The sequence below is a fragment of the Pinus tabuliformis genome, chromosome J, assembly GCF_031772625.1.
Source record: "Pinus tabuliformis cultivar Carrire ecotype Pingquan chromosome J, CPIR1, whole genome shotgun sequence".
In the NCBI taxonomy this organism is placed as follows: Eukaryota; Viridiplantae; Streptophyta; class Pinopsida; order Pinales; family Pinaceae; genus Pinus; species Pinus tabuliformis.
This window is the reverse complement of record NC_142295.1, coordinates 232,657,109-232,681,526: the sequence shown is the minus strand read 5'-3', so window position 1 is coordinate 232,681,526 and position 24,418 is coordinate 232,657,109.

Below are 24,418 nucleotides of genomic sequence, written 5' to 3'. Positions count from 1 at the left end.
ATCAATGACTTTGTGAAAGGAAAAAGAATTCTATTTTATCTTAGTCCTTGAGGATTTACATCTTTGCTAGTTATTAGACAAAACCTAATCAGAACTAAAAATTCACCCTACACAAAGTATAATAAAGCAATATTTTAAATTTCCATATTTTCACATTATATATATATATATATATATATATATATATATATATATATATAATATATTATATTTAACATAACTTTATTATTATTATTATAACAATATTTTTAATATTTTATATTATATATATATATATATAATTACTCAAATTATAATTTTGATTTAAATCAAAATCAAATATAGTAAAATAAAAACAATCTATCCAACAAACAACCATCAATTACCCCATACATATATATATGACTAGACACACTGTAAACAACGATCCAATAAACAAATTAGCCCTTCCAAAGTTGACGCCTGACTAACCCGATTGCCGGTTTAATTTCAAAATATCTTTAAAATATAAAGATGAGTCTTAGTATCGCGTGTTGTCCGGGGTGGTTGGGACAGTGCACTAATGCCCTCTCCACCCGATTTCGATTCATGCTGGACATGATGGGTTGCTTGTGCACAATGGCAATTCCTATTTCCACCCCTATTGAAATATAAATGTGTCTGACATGCGAGGGGAATAGGAGTTGCCTTGCTGCTAACATGCCAAAGTCAACTTTGAGGGAAATATAAATGCAAGGCAACTCCTATTCCCCTCGCATGTCAGACTGCATTTACATTTCAATAGGGGTGGAAATAGGAATTGCCGTGCGCAACATTTGTTTGACTCATGTGGGTTGTTGTCATGCAACAGATTGTATGGTTCCCGTTGTACAGATAGGACTCATGTGGATTGCTATCATGCAACAGATTGTACGTTCCCGTTGTACAGATATGTATATAATGTTAATAAGCCTTAACAGCAATAGATTGTATGTTCCCGTTGTACAGATATGTATATAATGTTAATAAGCCTTAACTTGATTTATTTCTATTATATTTGATTTTTATAATTTTCCCAAATTTACATTTAAGTTACCTTTTAATATAATTATCTCAAATTCACAATTAAGTTACCTTTTAATAAAATTATCGGTCATAAATTCATCGTTAATAATGAGAAAGAAAAACAACCCTTCAAACTCTTTTATATTAACTTTCTAATATTTTTAAATTTTATTTAAAATATTGTAAAAATTATTAAAATAAATTAAAATAAAATGTCAAGACTATACCTATTAAAAAAATAATAATATAATATAATATAATTAGACTAAATCCAAACAAAACACAGTACGAAATTCAAAGCAACTTAGTTGGGTTCGTTGAACTGCAGAGAAATTCCCCAATTACGACCAATAAAGTCAACTCTGAGTAACCAGAAGGTACGTCAAGGATACAGATAGCCAGACTTTTAGAGATGTCGCCCTCTTTTTAAAAAAATATAAAAAAATGTTTTGCTACTCGATCCATTTCAGTGTACGGCCACTCGTGATACAAGCAATGGAGAAATCATGGCAGATATGTGCAAATTTGATAAAATAAACTATCTTGGGCTTTCAAGGGAGTGTAATGTTGTAGCAATTTGACTTTGTTGAGGTTGTTTGATTATTCCTAACTTTTGCCTTCACTAAAGACCTTTATGGAGCATCATCATCTTCCTCATTTGAGATTGTATACAATCAAAGTTATCCCTCTCAATTTGAATATTTAGACTAATCATGTCCTTGAGGAGAAGGAATGAGGAGAAGGAAGAGGAGGAGGAGGAGAATACGGTGAATAATTATGATAACCTTGTGATAGCAAGAGGTGCAAGATTTGAATATGTATATCTAGAAATAGAAATAGAGGGGGAGGATAAATGCTATTGAATTATATGTGATATAAAACCTTTTCTTTGGCCAACTATGCTTGATTATAATTGATTATGTGTTATATTATTTGCACAATTATCTCATGGCTATGGGTTGTGCTAAGATCAAGGTGGAGTCTTGGGGACTACCCATGGGTTTGGGGGTGTATCCCTTAACAAAAAAATTAGGCTATTTTGGTCCATTTTTTGCATGTTTTTGGTGTTTTTTGGCCAATGGTTTTTTAGCTCATTGTAATGTAATTCTAGTTAAGGAATCTAATATGGGTTAACAAATTAGGGTGTATTGTATTGTAATGGTGAAGTTAATACAATAAGAGCCAGAGGTACGACTCTAAACATTCGTTGGTTTTACCAATCAAGAGTTTCCAAGGTAAATTTCTACGTACTGTGTGTGAATGTTATTGTTTACTTTTATGTTTTATAAAGAATCTATATGTGCATTACTTTAGTGTAAAGGTTCAAAACTTGCAATTGTGTGTAGAATCAAGAGTGGTGATTTACATGCACTTTATCTCTAAATGAAAATATTTTTGAATCCACCTTTTAATTTAAGGACAACTTTTTCAAGGAGATTAATAATGTTGAGAAGAATTCACAACTAATTGAACTACTGGATGCAACCTTACATGAGCCTACTAAATCAACCTAGATATTGGTGAAGCTAATTGATGTTCATGTTTGATTTACAATAACAAGGATAGAATGAAAGATAAGGGTTTACATAAGCTCAATACATGTGATTACTTGCTCAATGTTCTACAAACAGAATCTTGGTAAACCTTGCGAGCTTCAATTTGGTGAATGGGACATTCTCATCTTTAGGGATTAGATTATAGGCAAGGTAATTTGAATTTTACCTTCACATACTTTTTTTAATACTAAAGTCCATGTATTTCACAAAGGAGCCAATGGAGAAACTAATATGTGAACTTTTCCTCATTAGATCTGTTAAAAATGAAATCATTAGAGTCTTGTGCATGGATCTATGTTACCTTACTCTCACATAGCCTACATAGATGAAATGACTATGCCATTTGAAGGAAATATATTAGTGGACCACAACCTATTCCTTGCATAGTCATGTTATTCTAGTAATACAATAATCTACGGAAGGTTATTGGGTCTTCCTTTTTTTTATTTATAAGTATCAAGTTTTGATTAAATGACACTAGGTGCAATAAATTTATAGAGAGGAGCTAAAAAGGCCATGGATGTGTGGGACATATGCATAGGAATATTGAAGACCATTTTTCACACTGATGAACAAAAAATCCTAGTCAAAAGTGTTGACATAAAGGCACATAATCTAGGGAATGAATGTTACAATCTATATGTGAAATTCTAGATTTTATAGATGTAAATTCCATGTACTAGATCTATAATTGGATACACACTCAACAATAAGCTAAAACCACCATGTTTCCCATGTTGTAATAGAGGACGATGATCAGAAGCCTAGATCCACAAACCAAGATTTAAAGAGAGATGTTGCATGTCAAAAAAAAATCTCAAGGAAATTTTTTGTTACCTAGAAATGTTTCAAAGAATTACATGAAGAAAGGAAGAGGTTCATTATATAATAAAAGCTTGTGTTCTTTCAATTATACTATGCAAAGAAGGAAGCATGTCACTTGATGGGCACCCAAATTTGCATCCTTTCAACATCCATTCATCATTGTTTTGATGTATTTTCCTATTCTATTAAGTCGTATATAAGGCCCATATTAACCCTAAAACCTCTTATTAGTCCCTAGATATGGAGTGATTACATTTCTATTTTTCTATTTTTTTGTAGGATAGATAATTTTATGGTCTCATTTTATGATAATTGTACCCTTTGTCTTATATATATATATATATATATATATATATATATATATATATATATATATAGATATATATATATATACACTAAGGAGACCTAGTCTTAGTATCATAAAATATTGTCTTTGTACATTGTATTCATTGTAAAAGGAGATTCCCCCCTCAAACAAGACCATAATTGTTGGTTTTTTATCATTTTTAATTTGCAAGGTTCATAACATTTTGTATCATAGTTCATGATCCTATAGTTTTGTTACTTCAAAGAGGGCATCATGGAATTTTCACTATACATTTTGGTAGGTTTTAGAGGGTGAAACTTGGAGAATATTGAGATGAAATTTACAGTGATATTTGGTTAAAATTTTGGATCTTGGTTCACTATATTTTCAGAGATATGCTCCAATGAAGTTAGGGTTCTTGAACACTCTTGAAATCGGTCTCAATCAGGGTATTTCAACATTTTCACTATAGCTTTTCTTCTATGATGTTTCAGACCATGAAAATTGGACCACATTGATTCAAAATATTGTTTAACATCTGGTTCAAAATTTAGATTTTGTTTTTTATAATTTCGGATATGTGATCTAATGAATTATGAGTTCCTAAATGCTCCTGAAATTGGTTTCAAACAAGTTAGTTTGGAATTTTGACAAGAATTTCTTTTCTGGGTGGTTTGAGATAGTGAAACTTGGACCATATTATGTATACCTCATGAAGAACATCTAGGTAACTTTTTAAAATTTAGTTCACTATACTTTAACATATTTATACGTTGTGGAATTTAGGGTTTATGAACAATCCTGAAATAAATTTTAAACAAGTCATCTTGGTAGTTTTGTTATATCTTCTTTTCTAATATTTTTTTAGACTTTGAAATATTCAAGAATTGTAGGATACATATAGGAGTACCTCATGTACAAATATCACAATTATATTTGAAGAATTGGACGCAAGGAACATTATACAAGTTTTTCTCAAGGGAATAGACCAAAAATAAATAAGTTTTGGTAAAACTACCATGACTTTCACTTGGAACACCAAATTCTATTAAAACTTTTGGAATTGCAGAAAAGAATTATTAGAGTATTATAGATCAAAGATTCATATCCAAAAGGACTCAAATCACAAAATATATCAAGAAAAACTTTAGCCATTAATATATTCTCCAAATTAAGGTATGTAACTCACAAGTGACCTCACTATTGATTAGAAGATCCCATTTTTTGTTTCTAAAAGTTGTGATAAAGGGGATTATTATTATTATTTTCCAACATGCCTCCAAAGAAATCTACTACACCAATTAAATCTACTAAAGGCTTAACCTTGGCTCATGAAAAAAGTGAGGACTTAGCATTTAGGTAAGTTCAATTAGAAAATAAAGTTAATGAAATGAATGGTAGTATGTTGAAAAAGGTGGATTTTCCATGTTCTCAAGAAAAACTTAGAAGAGTAATGGAAAAGAAGATGAATGAAAATAAGGAAGAAATGCAAAAATCCATTAGGGAAGAAATAAAAGAATTACAAAGCATGTTATCAAAAGATCTCCCTAAAAAGGATATAGAGATCCAAGGAAAAATGAACATAAGGAGAAGCATGGTGTTGAGAATCACTCTCATATGGAGAGTATGTTATCACAATTGGAGTGCAAAAATATTGAATCGTGGAACCATCATGAATTTTCAATCCAAGATCCACAACATCAGGGCTTCAATTCAGCACCATGGGACTAATATATTTCAAATATCGATATGAGGAAGTTTGATAATTATGATATTGTAACATGGATATTTCATATGGAGTAATACTTTGATCTACAACAAATGGAATCCTTACAAAATGTAAATATTACATCCATCTTTTAAGAACAAGACCAACATGTATAGTATCATTGACTTTGTGAAAGGAAAAATGATTCTATTTTATCTTGGTCCATTTTTACAGAGGAATTGATAACACATTATGGGGATATTAAGAGCAATACATTCTTCTGTGAATTAGTAAATCTTTGAAAAAAATGTCCAATTACAATGCACATTAAACAATTCAAAAATTGAGTCTCAAAGGATTAGAGGAATTTTAAGGTCAAAAAATAGCCTCCTAAAGAAAATGTACAATCAAAATTCACTTTATGAGAACAAATCACATTTTAGGGGATGACATCATCCCTCATGATTGAGGTGGCATTGCTTGAGTTAAAGGTATTTATTTGTCACATTCTCAATAGTGGATAAAGCTCATAGTTAACCATGGTAGTGTTCTAAGTACTTTAAAGTCATAAAGTAAAGTATTCATATTAAATGTCATTTCACATTTTTTTAATAAAATATTATTATTGTCATTTCATATTTTTTGAAAGAAACAATGCATATTCGTATACAATCTTCATGTCTTTACACACTTTTCAATAAATATTATATTTGTATATTTTTAATTTTAAATTATATATTCATTTCATTTAATTTAATATTACAATTTCAAATTAATTATAAGTCAATATCTATACATATATAAATAAATACCTACTCATAAATATAAATTAAATCTATTTCAATACTTTTTCATTTCATTATGATTATATTAATACTATATATTATTATATATAATATTATGAAAAATACTCGAAATGTAATAGAATATATATTATATTCATTTTTATATTATATATTATTTCTTTTTATGTTATAAATTAAATCAATTCAAAATGTAAAATAAAATTCATATATATGTAACAATGCAACTAATGGAAACCAATGCTCGGTGACTCGATAGCTCGCAGCCTTGAAAACCTTGGCGAGCATCTTGGCTCCCTCCCGGTAGCTGCCCTCGGTTTGTCGGGGTGACTGGCTGACCTCTCCCTCTCTAATGTAGGAGCAGGACGATGGCCCTGGGGCTCTTTCTTTTAAAGACATGGTAACCAGTCGCCCACCGAATAAAGAATTCTTCTTCACTAAGATGGATTCTAGTACAACCTTCCACTCTTCCAAATCAAACCCTAAAGCTAGGGCTAAGAGGTTAGAGAAAGGAAAAAACATTGAGATTCATTCGGCCAAAGACACCACCTCTTCTATTCCTCAAGAAATGGAAGCTTATAGCATAGAGGCTCAGGGGCAACAAGAAAGAATGAAATCAAGGAGTAACTGCAACCCAAAAGCCAAAACAATTCCGGAGTTCGAAATCCAAGACCCAGGGGTAGTTGTTTACAGAGATTATATGCAAGAACACGCAGTCATATACAAATTTATGGGCATCTGGCCCACAGAAAAAGCTATGAACTAGTGGATCCAAGCCAAATGGAAACCAAAGGGGGGAATCAGACTTCAACTAGGTTTGAAGGGGCTTTTTACAGTGATTTTCGACCTCTTAGAAGATAGAGATAGGATATTTGAAGGAGGTCCCTACTTCTTTAACTCAGCAGGACTGTACATGAGATTTTGGAAAAAAAAATTCACTCCTAAAAAAGAGGATTTCACAAGAGTCTCGGTTTGGGTGCACCTCTACTCCCTGCCAACGGATTATTGGGCTCCTTTAGTCCTCAAAGCAATCAGATACCAACTGGGAGAGTTTATAAAAATTCTGTAAGGAATACGAAGCAAAAACTATGTATCCTATGTCAAAATATGTGTATATTGATGTCTCTGGAGCCGTCCAAGGAGCCATAAAATTAATTTTCAGGGATGAAGTTTGGCTCCAAAGCATAGATTATGAAAATATCCCCTTTCGGTGTAGGAAGTGCCATGATAATGGAAACCTCTTTACGGATTGTTCGCAAAACAAAATGCCTTAAAACACTGAGCAGGCCAGCAAGAAAAAGGATATCGAGGGCTTTACCAAAGCAAACACAAGAAATAAAAACAGCGTGAAAAACAATACAAAGAAGGAACAACAACAGGTATCCAACCAGAACCAATTTGAGGCTTTGAACAATCTGCAAGGACAGAAATTACCGAGCAACCTAGCAGAGGACGAAGCAAGAGAAGACAAGCAAACTGTAGCAAACTAGGAACAAGAGGACAGAGGCTTGGGTCATAGTAATAAGGAAGATGAAAACTCACAGGAAGACAGAAATGGAATAGATATTGACGGATGAAACCCCGGAGGAAAGTGTCATAGAAGAAGCACTGGAAGGAGTAGACCTCGTATCAATAGCAGAGGAATGGAAGACAAATGGACTAGCGGCAATCCCATAAGATCAACTCCAGAAAATAGAAGGTGTTTATCTCCTCCAAGAGGAACTAAAGCATATCTCAGATCATACACCATCTGAAAGCAATGCAACCAAAGGCATACTGGCAAACATAACAGTGGGAAAGTATAGTCCAGAATGCCCAAGCCGCAAAAAGGGAATAAAAACTACCAGCCAGCTTCTTCAAGAACTAGGAGCCTGACTCATCAACGAAGGAAAGATAAAGGCCCTAGCCCTAGCCCCCACTCTTTACCAATGAATTGCAACACTTGGAATATTAGAGGACTTAATGGTCCGGGTGTTAGGGTCCTATAATTTATAGGCTCAATGATCATTGAGTATTTTCTTTTAGTATTTCAGATTGTAAATAATATAGCTTTCTGCAAATGATTTCAAAAAAAAGAAAGAAAAATGAAAAGAGGGTATAAATACAAAAGAAAAAGAAAAAAGAGAAAAGAAATGATAAATGAACCCCATAAAAAATGAATAAACATGAAAGTGATGTTAGCTTAAGTGCCACTGCTAGCCTTCTGGCTTTGAAAAGAATAAATTATGAAATTGTGTGTAGCTTGTTTAAAATGCCACAATCCCTTTCTTCTTGAGAAATATAGTTTAATCATGTTCAAGTTGTTTTCAATTTATGTTAATTAGGTTAGAAGTGAATAACTTAACCAAACAGTTTAATCTTGGTTAAGATTAGGTAGGTAGAATAGGTGAATAATGTTAATCCAACTGTTTAATCTAGATTAATTTAGTTGATTAGGTTAGTTTAGTGAGATAAAATAAATATTTTTGATCTCTTTAAAAGGAAAAATTGATAGGGTTTGCATGCTCAAATGCACCCTCATTTGCTTTAGAATAGCATTAAGATAGGAAATAAAGCTTTTATATGTAATAATTCTGAATTGGTTCGTTACTCGAATTTTAGACCTTGGTTTATATTTCATGTGCCTGAAACATATGGCGGGGCTCTCCAGTGTTAAACCTCTCTTTATTTCACTACCCCTGATCTCCCATAGCATCGATATGACGGCCCACGATAGGTTTCGGACCCCCCCCCACCCCTCGAAGAAATAACATTTAACGAAGGGGGGGGGTCTGAAAAGTGGTTTACCGCCCCCTATATGTCGTCACCATGTGAATTCAAACCCCCCCTCCACAAACCGAATACATCTTCCCCCCCCGCCTCCGAAAGCAGTACTTCCATCCCGTCTTAACTCAACTTCCCGCCATGTGTCGCCTCCACATCATGTTTCCTCTACCACTCCCATCGTGCCACCTGTCCCTATTCCCATCACTCCCGCCAATGGTCTTGCGCCAATCGCCCACCAATTCCCTACCGCCACATCTACGACCATTGAAACTTCCATAAATTCGCTATATGTTTGCCCATGCCATTACAGGAATTAATTCCAGGTAAAGACTGTTAATCGAACAATTAAGGCCAATTCATAGCTGATAAATATGAAATTCACCTCTACAATTACACCTTTTCTCCCTTGCTTAATCATATTTCTCCCACCCCTCTGTGATCTAGTCTTACACTAGCACTTTAGTTGTGTGCCTGTGGTGAATTTACAAAGGCCTGCCACGGTCACTCCCGCCAATCATCGAATACATTGCCCATTCCTTTTGTACACCCTTCTTTTATTCATTGTGAAACTACCATGGCACCCAAATTCATCTCAATAATCAATCTGATGCTCACTCCCCCTATCGACTTATACCATACCCCACTCGCAGATAGAGATTAAAAAATCGTTGAAACATAATGTGAATTTGACCTTTTCGAATTGTGCTGCTGGTTTCAAGATAATTTCCTTGACCATTCTGATGAGATGCACCTCTGGAAATATAGAATTCCTCTTTTTGTTGTCCCCCAATCGTATCATTTTCTAGAATTCTTTCTAAAATGCCAAGCCTCTTACCTTGCAAGCAAGATAGGAATTATCTCCCCAAATGGTGAAATTCTCTTCACCATCACATCTGACAACATTAATCAAATGTTGCAGGTTCCACACTGTGATTCCCTCTCCCCTTTCTCCCTTGAAGCTCTTAGACAAATTTACCATAAATTAACCTTCCCCCAGAGAGCTACCATTTTTTAAATCTTCCTCCATGAAGACTCTCAACTCCCCAAGAAAAATCCCCCATATCCCTCTTCTATGTTCCCTCAAAGGACAAGACAGATTATTTATGTTTTGTCATCCATTCTTGGCTACTATTCAGATGAGTGGGTAGATGAGCCTATTCTAGGCTTTCTGTCCACCCTTTCTTCAAAAGAAGGACCATCAGTCATCTTTGACTATGTTCAGTTCTTATCAAATGTAATTAGTGAAAACCTTGACACTTTTCAAGATATTCAGTTCGACCTACCTTTCGAACACAATATTTTTAGGACTAAGTATGAATCTTTTGTTGATTAGACAGTGGGTGATGAATCCATTCTTCAACCATATAAACTAGTAAGACCATCTGTTGAACCTGATTCGAATCAGCAATCCCTTCAGGAGTTTGAAACATTGCAAGATCTTGTTTCAGCCCTGGATTAGCTTGTACATCAAGCTTACATATAGCATTATGTTGAGCTCTCTTCTCTTACCTTTGCAGCATCTGCTTCATCTTCTCAATCAGTTCATCCAACATCAGTTGGCCCTACCTCTTCTGTCATTTCTACTACTCATCCAATAGTATCACAAGTAGTAACTCAATTAATTCCCACAAATCCTTGATCTACTTCTCCCTTAAGACCAAATATCATGGCTTCTCATTATGCATCCCTAGTTCTACCTGCTCAATTGCATGATATGCCCCAGGATTATCAAACTAGGATTCCCCAATTTGATTGTAATATTGTTGTTACTACACAACAACACATATATAGGATGAATTATTTTTTCGATCTTCATGAAGTAGATGAGAATGATGTAAAATTAAGGTTGTTTGCTCAAATTTTTGGTGGAGAAGTTAGAAAGTGGTTCAAAAACTTAGTAACAGGTAGTATAACTAACCTTATTATTTTTCACCAATCTTTCCTAACTAGGTGGGAAATTAAAAGTAGTCCTCTGCAGATGCTTAATGGTTATAAAAACCTTAAGAGAGGTCCAAATGAAACTGTAGAAGAGTATTGTGATAGATTCAATAGGGTTTAAAATGAAATGCCCATTGCCATTAAACCACCCTCGGGCTTGGCCCTAATACATTTCCCAGAAGGATATGATATTGATATGGCCTATTAATTGAGAGAAATAGATCCGTAAACCTTAGAGGAGATGCAATCAAACACACTTAAAGTAGAGGCTAATTTGCTAGCCAAGAAAGTTAAGTTAAAGGACAAAAAAAGAGTAATAATTAAAGAGGAACCTTCATCTTCTGTTTTTGTTGATTATAAATTAGATAGCATATTGAGAACACTAGAGAAAATGATGGATAGAAACAGTATAGCTGATAGGGCTCCTTAGAGAGAAAATCAAACTGGGCAAATAATAAATCCAAATTTTTTAAGAAATCAACCCCAGATAAAACAAAGGGACCCAAAAGGTCCAGACCAATAGGTAATACCTCCTTTCCAAGAAAATTATACATATGAGGAGGATGAAGTAGTTGCTGATACTGAGAATACTCAAATAAATCTCATGGGAGTAAATGATAATGACTATATTTTCCTAACAGAGGAAGAACAAGACCTTTTCCTGTTATCCCAAAATGAAATAGTACCTGAAGAATCAGAGGATTACAAGAAAGGTTTTGAGAATGCTATTATGGAAGTCCATAAAAAGTACAACCTTAGGAGTAGGAAAACACCGAATACTCCACCAAAGAAACCAGATGAAACACTTGACAAAAAGAATGTTTAGATTCTTACTAGAAAGAATATTGATGTTCTAATCCAGAAAAAACCTGATACTGCATATAAAACAATTCAAACTAGTGATCTCTCTACCATCCAACCAAAAGATATACCCCAAAAATATGTGGCTAATAAAAAAGAAGTTTCCAATTCAAATAAAGCATAGATATCATTTAGTATAGAAAATGAATTGGCAAAACTCAAAATACTCATTCCCTTGACAGAATTGATGAATAAAATTGCTTATAGATCCCAGGTAATGAAAGCATTGAGCATAGGATAAAACACTGATACGGTTAATGTATCAGATGATCAACCTAAATTACTATTAGGCCTGGAAGTTGATGGAAAACTTCAAGAGGGGGATGTACTTCCCTTTTATGTTAGCCTAACTATTCATGATAAAGTCTTACACAACGTTATGCTTGACTCAGGGGCCTCCCACAATCTTGTGCCAAAAGTAATTATCGAGAAGTTGGGATTAGATATTACCAAAAGGTATAAAGACATGTATTCATTTGATTCTAGTCAAGTTAAGTTCCTTGGAATTATAAAAGATTTATGTGTAAATTTAGTCCAAACCCATGCCAAAAGTGTACTTATGGACATAGTTATTGTTGATACCCCACCCAAATATGGAATTTTGATTTCCCGTTCATGGGGAGCCAAACTCTAAGGAACCTTATAGATGGATATATCCTACACAGCAACCCTTGTATTTGGTCAGAATAGAAGACTCTATTGAGAGAAACTCATGAAATTCATTGTCACCACTTAGGATAGGCCTAACAATTATCCTATATATTATGTTCATTCTGATTTAGACTCATTTATCCTCTACAATGATGTAAGCACATAAGAACAAATTCAAAATGATAATACTGCTTTTTATCTCAATTCTGATGGACAAACATTAATCACTAAGCAGGATAATTCAAATAAAGTTTTATGGAATTTTAGTTTTGATGGATCAATGAGTAAAGAAGGCGTTGGTGCTGGTGTATGGTTTTCTAATTCATATAATCATCACTTAGAAGGTCACTCGTATAAATTCAATTTTTAGTGTTCTTGCAGAGTACGAATCCTTAATCTTAGGTTTACAACTTTTGAAGAAACTTGGTGCTAAATGGATTTCCATTCATGGAGATTCTGAGTTGGTTATAAAACAAATAAAAGGAGAATACTCTGCAAAACATCCTAAGATGAGAGCCTATAGAAATGTTGTGTTAGACTTTCTAGATTCTTTCACTAAATATAGTTTGTTTGTGGTTTCAAGAGATCAAAATATATTTCCTAATGGTCTTGCTACTTTGGCAAGTACTTGTAAATTACCATTTCGTCCTACTCGTCCATATACTGTCGAAGTGAAAAATAGACCTACTATACTTGATAACATTAGATACTGGAAGGTTTTTGGAGATGATGCTCAGATTGAAAAAATTTTGTAGTCTAAAGACGAATTTGAAGATAGTAATATAGATGTAGAATTTGATATAGAAGATATTGTACATACTAGTGTAAATAAATTAGAACTGCATGAAATAAATGAAGAAAAATAAGAAACATATATTTTACAATTGAAAGACAATATCCTACCTAGAGGGCTTGTCCCATTAGAAGATTTATTTGATTTCAATGATGTAGCTAAGAAGCTCAAAATTGAACCCACTGGAGCTGGTGTTGAAAAACATAATATTGGGACTGAACTTCAACCAAAAATGATAAAACTGTCCAAATCCTTACCCCCAGCTAAAATGTTGGGTCCCTATAATACTAGTGATTACCCCATTACTATTGTAGTTATACCCCTTATTTATATTGTTGTGCCCCTATTACCCCCATATTGTTATTTCTGTGCCCCATAGAATCCCTCTATTGTTATTTTTGTGGCTTTATATTATTATTGTTAGGTCGGCTGGATTATATTGTGACTCCTTAGACTCCTATATATAGAAAGGAGGTTTTGTCATTTGTATCATCCAAGAATTGTTCATTTATGTAATGTAAAGGAGGTTGCCCCCTCGAAGAGGCTGAATTCTAAGGCGTTGATCTATCTTTTCTATCTTTTCTTGAGCTGGTTTCATAACATTTGGTATCAGAGCTTTGGATTCTAGGGTTTCGCTGCTCCAAACAGGTCATCGTGGAATTTTCGCTATAAATTTTTTTCTGTGACGTTTCAGAAGTTGCAAAAAAAACCCATTTGAGAAGAATTGCGCTGAACCTTGGGTCCAAATTTCAGAGCTTTTTGCGCAATATTTTCGGAGATATGATCTGAGGAAGTTGGTCTTTTTGCAGACTCCTGAATTACATTCAAAACAGGTGACCTGGGGAAAATCGTCATAACTTTCTCTCTGAGGATCGGATTGAAATTTCGTAAAAGGTACAGAAAGAGGACGGACTTTAGTTTCTTGTGGGTGTTTTTTAGATCCAAAGGTCGAAACAGTGACTCGTGGCACGTCGTACAAGTTCGCTCTACTGAACTAGTCTATAATCAAGTCACTGTGGGAGATTTTGCATAACTCTTCCTTGGAGAATCCAATTTGGGTCAGACTTGTGGCATTGGAAAGAGGACACAGAGAGCTACTACAAGTCACAATTTCAGAACTAGATGACTGGAAAGTACAGAGATACATCAGAGGCAATATCGAGCTCCTACAAAGTGAAAAAAGGTGTGTAGATTTTTTTAAATTTTTGCTTAAGCTTGGTTTGAAAATTTATTTTGAAGGAATTCAAAGGGCATAGTAGAGCATTATTATCGGTAACTGATGCCCCGAGGAAAGAAAATGCAAACACCTAGTAAGGAACCTGAAAGCTCTAGCATGACTCATGAAGAAGAGGAAGAAATGCTACATGATATATCAAAATTACAAGAACAAGTGCAACAAATGTCACGCTCACAAAAGTTAACAGATGCTAAGATAAATGGTGTGGAAGCTAAGATGAATGGCATGGAAGCTAAGATGGACAATTTGAAGATAGATTTGAACACAAATTTGAAGACAGGCATGGCAGATTTGAAGACAGATTTGACTAATTTTCTACAAGAAATACTTACTAATGGTGAAAAGGTAGTAAAGGAAACTCATGATGAGAACAAAAGAAATGTTAATCATGATTCCATAGACTCTAATGTTGGATCGAAGAATCACCATATTCCAAAAATCGATATGAGGAAGTTTGATGGCAAGGATCCCGCCACATGGATATTACAGATGGAGCAATTCTTCGATCTCAATAATGTGCAAAACACACAAAAGGTACGTATGGCAACTTTATATTTGGAACCAAATCAGTTTGTATGGTATCAATGGCTTTGTTCTCGTAAACAATTTATCACTTGGGCAATTTTTACGGAAGAATTGATAGCACATTATGAGGATACAAAAAGCAACACTTTTTTTAGCCAATTGATAAGTCTCAAACAAAAGGGTTCAATAATGGAGCACATTGAGGAGTTCCAAAAATTGAACATAAGGGTAAAAGATATTCCAGAGGAGCATAGGATTGATGTGTTCATAGGGTCTTTAAAGGATAATATCCAACATGATGTGCGCCTTTGGGAACCTGATTCATTAGAGAAGGCATTCAGGTTAGCAAGAAAAATGGAAAGCAAAATTATGGCAACTAGGAAGCATACCATTCACAACTATAAAGACGGAAGTGTTGTTGCCCATAGTCTTCCACAACCTACAAGGTTGACACCACAACAATTGGAAGAAAAAAGAGCAAAAGGGCTTTGTTACAATTGTGATAGCAAATACACAAAAGGTCATAAGTGTGCTGAGAAGAAATTATTCTACATAGATTGTGAAGAGGAAGAAGAAAAGGAGCAAGAAAGGTCAAAAGAAGAGGATATATTCCAGGAACAAAGCCTAGATGAAGAACAAATAAATCCGACCATATCTTGTAATGCATTGGCGGGAATTACCACTCCTCAAACCATCAAGATAGAAGGACAAATCAAGAAGAAAAAGGTAATAGTGTTGATTGATTCAGGAAGCACCCACAATTTTATTCATTGTAGGGTAGCAAAAGAATTGAATTGCTTCCTATATCCAGCACCAGAGTGTCAAGTGATGATTGCAAATGGAGGAACAATAAATTGTTCTGGAAAGTGCCATAATATCAAGCTATCCATGGGAGAATATGTATTGACTAGCCCAATGCTTTCCATTCCAATGGGAGGTGCTGATGTTGTACTAGGAGTCCAATGGCTACAATCCTTGGGTACAATAGCTTTTAATTTTCAAGAACTTTTCATGAAATTTTCTGTGGAAGGAAAGGAAGTTGAATTAAGGGGTATTGCAGGGAAACCAGGAAAGATAATCAGCTCTAATGGCATGACAAAGCTTCTAAAAAAGGAGCAAAGAGGTGTAATTGCACAATTATGTTCGCTAGATGTTTCCACATTGGAATCATCTATTTCTCCAGATCTCCAAAAAGTCCTGGACAATCATTCCAAGGTATTTGAGACTCCCAAAGGTCTCCCACCTATGCGTGATCATGATCATGCTATTCATCTGATTCCAGGAAGTGTTCCTCCAAACATCAGGCCGTACAGATATCCCTATGTCCAAAAAAGTGAAATTGAACGTATGGTTGCAGAAATGCTAGAGGCTGGTATAATTCAACCGAGTCAAAGTTCTTTCTCAGCTCCAGTAGTATTGGTGCACAAGAAGGATGGATCATGGCGCATGTGTCCAGATTATAGGGAGCTCAACAAGCTCACTATTAAAGATAAGTTCCCCATTCCTGTCATTGATGAATTACTGGATGAATTGCATGGATCAATTTACTTCACCAAGTTGGATCTTCGTTCGGGATATCATCAAATCAGAATGAAGATTGAAGACATTCCGAAAACGGCATTTAGAACTCATGAGGGTCATTATGAATTTTTGGTCATGCCTTTTGGCCTTACCAATGCACCTTCAACATTTCAAGGTTTGATGAATTCAATTTTCAAACCATTCCTTAGAAAATTTGTGTTAGTATTTTTTGATGATATACTAATCTACAGCAAGTCTTGGAAGGATCATGTTGAACATGTTGACAAGGTGCTACAACTATTGGAGGAGAAACAATTATATGCAAAAAGATCCAAATGTTTCTTTGGAGTCCAGGAGGTGGAATATTTGGGTCATATTGTATCTCATGAAGGAGTTAAGGTAGACCCTAGCAAAATTAAAGCCATTAAGGAATGGAAAATCCCCACATCCATAAAGCATCTGCGAGGATTTCTTGGGTTGACAGGGTATTATCGCAAGTTTGTTAAGAATTATGGGAGAATAGCAGCACCTCTAACAACATTATTGAAGAAAGATTCATTTTCATGGACTCCGGAAGCAACAAAGGCCTTTGAACATCTTAAAGAGGCAATGTGCCAAGCACCGGTCTTAGCTACACCGGACTTCACAAAAACCTTTATTGTGGAATGTGATGCTTCAGGAAATGGAATTGGTGCTGTTCTAATGCAAGATGAAAGACCCATTGCTTTTGAAAGTCGTCCAATCAAGGGAAAGTTTTTAAGCAAAGCTATTTATGAGAAGGAAATGTTGGCAATACTCCATGCACTTAAGAAATGGCGACCCTACCTAATGGGAAGACACTTCAAGGTAAAAACGGATCATGATAGCCTTAAATACTTTTTAGAACAAAGATTATCCTCTGAAGAGCAACAAAAGTGGGTCACAAAGATGTTGGGTTATGACTTTGAAATCATCTACAAAAAAGGGAAGCAAAATGTGGTGGCAGATGCACTCTCAAGAAAGGATGAGGATGTGGAAGCATTGTTGTGTGCCATTTCTATTATCCAACCAGATTGGATAAACGAAGCAAGGAGGAATGGAAGAATGACGAAGAAGTGTGGGCACTTATTCGAAAGCTACAACAAGATTCCAGTACTTCTGATACATTTAGCTGGCAAAATGATTCGTTATGGTACAAAGATCGCTTATACCTCTGTAAGAATTCCCAGCTAAAACAAAAGATTCTTATGGAATTGCACACTTCTCCCTTAGGAGGGCACTCAGGATTTTTAAAAACTTACCACAGGGTTAAGAAGGAATTTTTTTGGGATGGCCTTAAATCAGATATTCAAAAGTTTGTGGCGGAATGTTTGGTTTGCCAACAAAATAAAGTTGAAACAATTAAGACACCGGGTCTATTACAACCTTTATCCATTCCAAGCCAACGTTGGGAGGAGGTTTCAATGGATTTTATCACAGGTTTACCCAAGTCTGAGGGAAAGAGTGTCATCATGGTGGTAGTTGACAGACTTACCAAGTATGCACACTTTTGTGCATTATCACATCCATTTAAAGCCAGTACAGTTTCTACTGCATTTATGGAAACAATTCAAAAGCTACATGGAAACCCAAAGATTATTGTAAGTGACAGAGATCCCATTTTCACTGGAAATTTTTGGACAGAATTATTTTCTTGTCTTGGTACTCAGTTAGCTCATAGCTCATCTTATCATCCTCAATCTGATGGGCAAACTGAGATAGTAAACAAATGTTTGGAAGGATATCTTCGTTGCTTTGTATCTGATAAACAGACACAATGGGTCAAATGGTTGCCTCTGGCTGAATGGTGGTATAACACTTCCTTCCATACAGCAACAAAAATGACCCCATTTATGGCACTTTATGGGTATCAACCACCATCCATCACATCATATTTAAGAGAAAATTCTAAGGTTCAGGCAGTGGAACATCACATCGAACATCAACAACAAGTCCTCCAACTCTTAAAGGATAACCTCGTGTTGGCACAAAATAGAATGAAACAACAGGCAGATCAACATCGCAGTGAAAGAAGTTTTGATGTAGGTGATTGGGTATTCCTACGGCTACAACCATATAAGCAAATGTCCCTAAAGCAAGCTAAGAAGGATAATAAATTATCACCAAAGTATTATGGTCCGTACAAGGTGTTGCAAAAGATTGGTACTATGGCATACAAATTGGAGCTTCCTGCAGCTTCTCGATTGCACCCAGTTTTCCATGTTTCATGTTTAAAGAAGGTTATAGGCGACAAGCTCCCAGTTCAAACAATATTGCCAGAACTTGACGAGGAAGGAAAAATTATATTGGAACCGGAAGCAGTCACAGAAACAAGAACTCGACAGCTACGAAATCGATCAATTTCAGAGTATCTTATCAAGTGGAAGAACTTATCCGCTGAAGATTCCACATGGGAGGATGAGAATTTTATGCAGAAGTATCCAGAACTACTCAAGCGTTGAGGACAACACTTTTTTGAAGGAGAGGGGCATGTTGGGTCCCTATAATACTAGTGATTACCCCATTACTATTGTAGTTATACCCCTTATTTATATTGTTGTGCCCCTATTACCCCCATATTGTTATTTCTGTGCCCCATAGAATCCCTCTATTGTTATTTTTGTGGCTTTATATTATTATTGTTAGGTCGGCTGGATTATATTGTGACTCCTTAGACTCCTATATATAGAAAGGAGGTTTTGTCATTTGTATCATCCAAGAATTGTTCATTTATGTAATGTAAAGGAGGTTGCCCCCTCGAAGAGGCTGAATTCTAAGGCGTTGATCTATCTTTTCTATCTTTTCTTGAGCTGGTTTCATAACATAAAAAGTTGAAGTACATTAAATTGTTCAAGTAATTCATTGATGTTTTTTCCTGGAGTTATGAGGACCTAAAATACTATGACACCAGTATCATACAACACAAAATTCCCTTGAAAGAAGATCATAAACCCTTTAAACAAAAATTAAGGAGGATTAATCCAATGCTTATGCCTCTGGTTGAAAAAGAGGTAAAAAGAATGTATGATGAAAAAATCATAGTACCTCTGAGATATTCCAAATGAGTGTCCAATTTGGTTCCCACTCGAAAGAAGACTAGTGAAATCAGGCTCTGCATTGATTTCTGGAATTTAAATAAATCCTCCCTAAAAGACAATTACCCTCTGCCTAAGATGGACCACATCCTACAGAAGGTGGTTGGATCTAGCCCGATTTCCTTGTTGGTTGGATTTTCTGGTTATAACCAGGTCTTAGTTCACCTAGATGATCGAGAGAAAACATCGTTTACTACACCTTGGGGCACTTTCATGTATGTGAAAATTCCTTTTGGTCTAATGAATGTTGGAGCAACGTTTCAGAGAGCCATGGATTTTACTTTTTTTGATGAAATGGGTCATTTCATAGTTATATATCTAGATGACATCACTATTTTTTCGAAAACAGATGAGGAACACTTAAATCACCTAAGAAGAGTTTTTGAAAAATGTCAGAAATTTGGCATTTCCCTCAACCCCAAGAAAACATTATTTGGTTTACAAGAAGGAAAATTGTTGGGACACATAATTTCAAAAGAAGGAATCAAGATAGATCCCAGTAGAATCGAAGCTATACTCAAAATTAACCCCCCGGGAATATAAAGGAAGTTCAATCGTTTATTGGATAGATAAATTTTCTAAGGAGATTCATTCCAAATTTAGCTGGACTTTTAAAGAATATTACCAATATGCTAAGGAAATATACTGAGGTTAAATGGAACATGGAAGTAAGACAATCATTTAATAGTGTAAAGAAAGCTTTAACTCAGACACCTGTGTTAATTAGTGCAGATTTTACTAAATATTTTCTATTTTTTTCATTTGCTTCAGAACACACCATTGTTGTAGTTCTCCTACAAAAGAACGATGAGGGCCATGAATAGCCCATTGCTTTCTTCAACAAAACTTTTAGAGATGCAACATTGAAATATGACATTATGGAAAAAAAAGCTTTTGCCTTCGTTAAGGCTATAAAGTACTTTAGAGTGTACATTCTTCATTCACACATCATTGCTTTTGTTACAAGTGCAGTCGTTAAAGATATACTGACTCAAAACGATCCAGATGGGAAAATGGGTCAGTGGATTGTTGTTATATTAGAATATGATATTGAAATCCGACCCACTTAACTCATCAAAGATCAACGGTTAGCAAAATTAATGGCAGAATCTAACTTGCATGCTTTAAATATAAATTTTCTAGCTATATCTAATGAACTAGATGAGCTGGTGACTCCAATGGTAGCAGAAGCTTTTGCTACCTCTCCCTAGTATGTAGACATTATTTATGTTCTACATAATTTACAAGCTCCTCCTGGTTTAACTAAAACAAAGGCTATATTTATCAAACTTAAAGCTATTAAGTTATGTATTTTGAATGAAAATTTGTATTGGAAATATGTTGGTAGTGTTTTACTAAACTATTTGTTAGAAAATGAAGCAGATAAAGTCATGCAAGAGTTCCATGAAGGAGACTGTGGTGGACATCTGTATTGGAAGACTACTACAAATAAGATTCTGATGGCAGGTTTTTACTGGCCCGCCCTATTTTTTGATATCCAAAAGAAGGTTACTTCATGCCACAAATGCCAAATATTCAAAGGTAAAAAGAAATTTTTGCCTTTACCCTTGAGACCTATATCTACTGAAACCCCTTTCCAACAATGGGGCCTTGACTTCATAGGAGAAATACAATAGGTTTTGGACCCCCCCGAAGCAATAAAGTTTAACAATAGGGGGGGTCTGAAAAGCAATTTACCACCCCCTATGTGTCGCCACCATGTGATTTCAGACCCCCCCCCCCTTCCACAAACCAAATACCTCTGCCCCCCACTCCGAAAGCGATATTACCATCTCGTCTTAACCCGACTTCCCACCATGTGTTGCCTCCACGTCTCGTTTCCTCTACCACTCTTGTTGTGCCACCTATCCATATTCTCGTCACTCCCACAAACGGTCCTACGCCACTTGCCCACCAATTCCCTACTGCCATGTCTGCGACCATTGAAACTTCCATAAATTTCCTATCCACTTTCCCGTGCCATTACAGGAATTAATCCTAGGTAAGACCATTAATCTAACAGTTAAGGCCAATTCACGACTGATAAATATGAAATTCACCTCTGTGATTACACCTTTTCTCCCTTTCTCATTCATATTTCTCCCGCCCCTCTGTGCTCTGATCTTACACCATCACTTTAGTTGCTTGTCTGTGGTGAATTTACAAAGGTCTGCCACTGTCACTTCCCACCAATTATCGAATACATTGCCCATTCCTTTTGTACACCCTTATTTTGTTCATTTTGCAACTACCATGGAACCCAAAGTCGCCCCGATAGTCAATCCAATGCTCACTCCCCCTATCGACTTAGACCATACCCCACTCGCAAAAAGAGATTATAAAATTGTCGAAACACAGTGTGAATTTGACCTTTTCTAATTGCGTTGTTGGTTTCGGGATAATTTCCTTGAGCATTCCAATGAGATCCACCTCTGGCAATCCAGACTTCCTCTGTTTGTTGTCCCCCAATCCTATCATTTTCCATAATTCTTTCTAAAATTCCAAGCCTCTTAACTTGAAAGCAAGAGGGAAATTATCTCCCCAAATGGTGAAATTCTTCACCATCACAGCTGACAGCATTAATCAAATGTTGCAAGTTGCCCACTATGATTCCCTCTCCCCTTTCTCCCTTGAAGCTCTCAAATAAATTTACTAGAAATTAACCTTCCCCTAGAGAGCTTCTGTTTTCAAAATCTTCCTCCCTAAAGGCTCTCAACTCCCCAAGAAAAATCCCCCATATCCCTCTTCTATGTTCCCTCAAAGGACAAGACAGATTATTTATGTTTTTTCATCCATTCTTGGCTACTATTCAGATGAGTGGGTAGATGAGCCTATTCTAGGCTTCCTATCCACCCTTTCTTCAGAAGAAGGACCATCAGTCACCTTTGACTATGGTCAGTTCTTATCAAATGTAATTCATGAACAATTCCTTCAGTTTTTAATTGAAGGAATGTTCAAATATTCATCAATTTGCATGTATATGTTTATATTGTTTCAAACATATAAGTTTCCACTCTTAGTATAGAAACTTGATCAACAAGGAGAGCCAAAGGCAGTTGTTTTCTGGACTTCCTTAACCAGGAAACAATCACAAGAATTTAGCTTCTCGGAATTCATAGATCATTTTGTGTATCCATCCACATGTTTGCTAAGTTTCCATTAGGTTCTGAGGATTTTTGGCATTATGATGTATGTGTTGTACTTGATGGCAACCCACTTGTGGCAGAACAACTCACTTGTATATGGTAACTAGATGAATCTACAGAAGAGATATCAGATGTGATAGGATTCATGTCAGGAGTGTTTACAAATGTGATGAAATGCAAGGCAACTTCAAGGAATCAATTCAGAAAGAAACTCACTCAGATGACAGATCATAGTACTACAGGATAACAACACAGAGTTACAGATTAGACTACACAGAATGAAGAAAGAGAGGTATACGCAGGTTCACCATTGACCAAGCAGCCTATACACGCGGGTTCACTGTATACATGCCGTGTATACGTACACACACTCTTTCACAAAAGGAAAAGCGCATATACCTTGGAAAACTAAGTGTTTGGTCCGAAGTACTTGGTCCATGGTATTTTGACCCATGGTATTGGTCCAGGGTGTCGGGTCCGAGGTATTGACCCCAAGTATTTGGTCCAAGGTATTGGTCCTAAGTAGTTTTGGTCCATGGTATTGAGAAAGGCCTAAAACTATAAAAGGAGGAGAAGATCATTAGGCCAGGTGTGCAAGTATCAAATATTTGATGAAGTGTGAGATCTAATATGCAGGTTATTGGCTTATGGTGTTGTGCTTGATCTGAACCAAGGATGAACCTTAGCGTTTGATGAAGGATAACCTCTAATGATGCATCAGGATCTCAAGGCTTGAAGTGAATTATCTTTATGTGGTTTGATCAGGTATCTAAATAACTAGCGCATTTTGTAGTCTGTAAATATGATGATCTAGGTATGACTGAAGTTTGGAATAGTTGTAATGTTTAAATAATAATTTACAGATATGTACGTAGGTTCACTTTAGAAAAGGAGCGTATACATGTTGGTTCTGCATATCAAAGCAATATATACATCATAAATTTGATTTGCAGATCTGTACGCTAGTTCGCCTTGAGGAAAGGCGTATGCACGCAAGTTCGACACATGGAAGTAGCGTATACCTTATAAAATATGTTTTGGTTGCTTCTATTTGCTGTTGCAGTGTTATGGGTTCTAGCTTGGGTTCTAGTTACTGTATTCTGGTGACAACATTCTGAATGATCAGATTGATGGGTTGTCAAAATGGGTGATCGATTTGGTTGAGGTTGAGATTGGTTGATGCAGATTTGATGATTGAATGATGTTGTTGATGGATCCAGTCTGAAAATTTATGAAACGTGGTCCATGGAAGAAAAGAGAAGGTTGTAGCCTTTTGTAGGCCAACATCTACGTACTAGTAAACATATCAGCTAGTACAAGAGCAAGGGGTTTGTAGCTCCCTTCCAGTAGAAGCTAGAGAACGAGAGAAGGTTGTAGCCTTCTGCAGGTAGAAGCCTGCGTACTGGTATAAGACTGTGCCAGTACAAAAATTGTAAACAGAATTTTCTTATTATTAAAAGAAGACAGAGATGATTGCGGCAGATGGTTTTCACCCACATTGGGTTTCCACCTTATATCTTGGTGTTCATGTGTGTTTCTTATGTGTGATGCTTTATTCTGTATTTACTGTACTGTCTAATGAATTCCTGATATACTGGTTAAAGTTCAATGCATGATAATTTTGGTAAATCAAAAGATCTCTGCA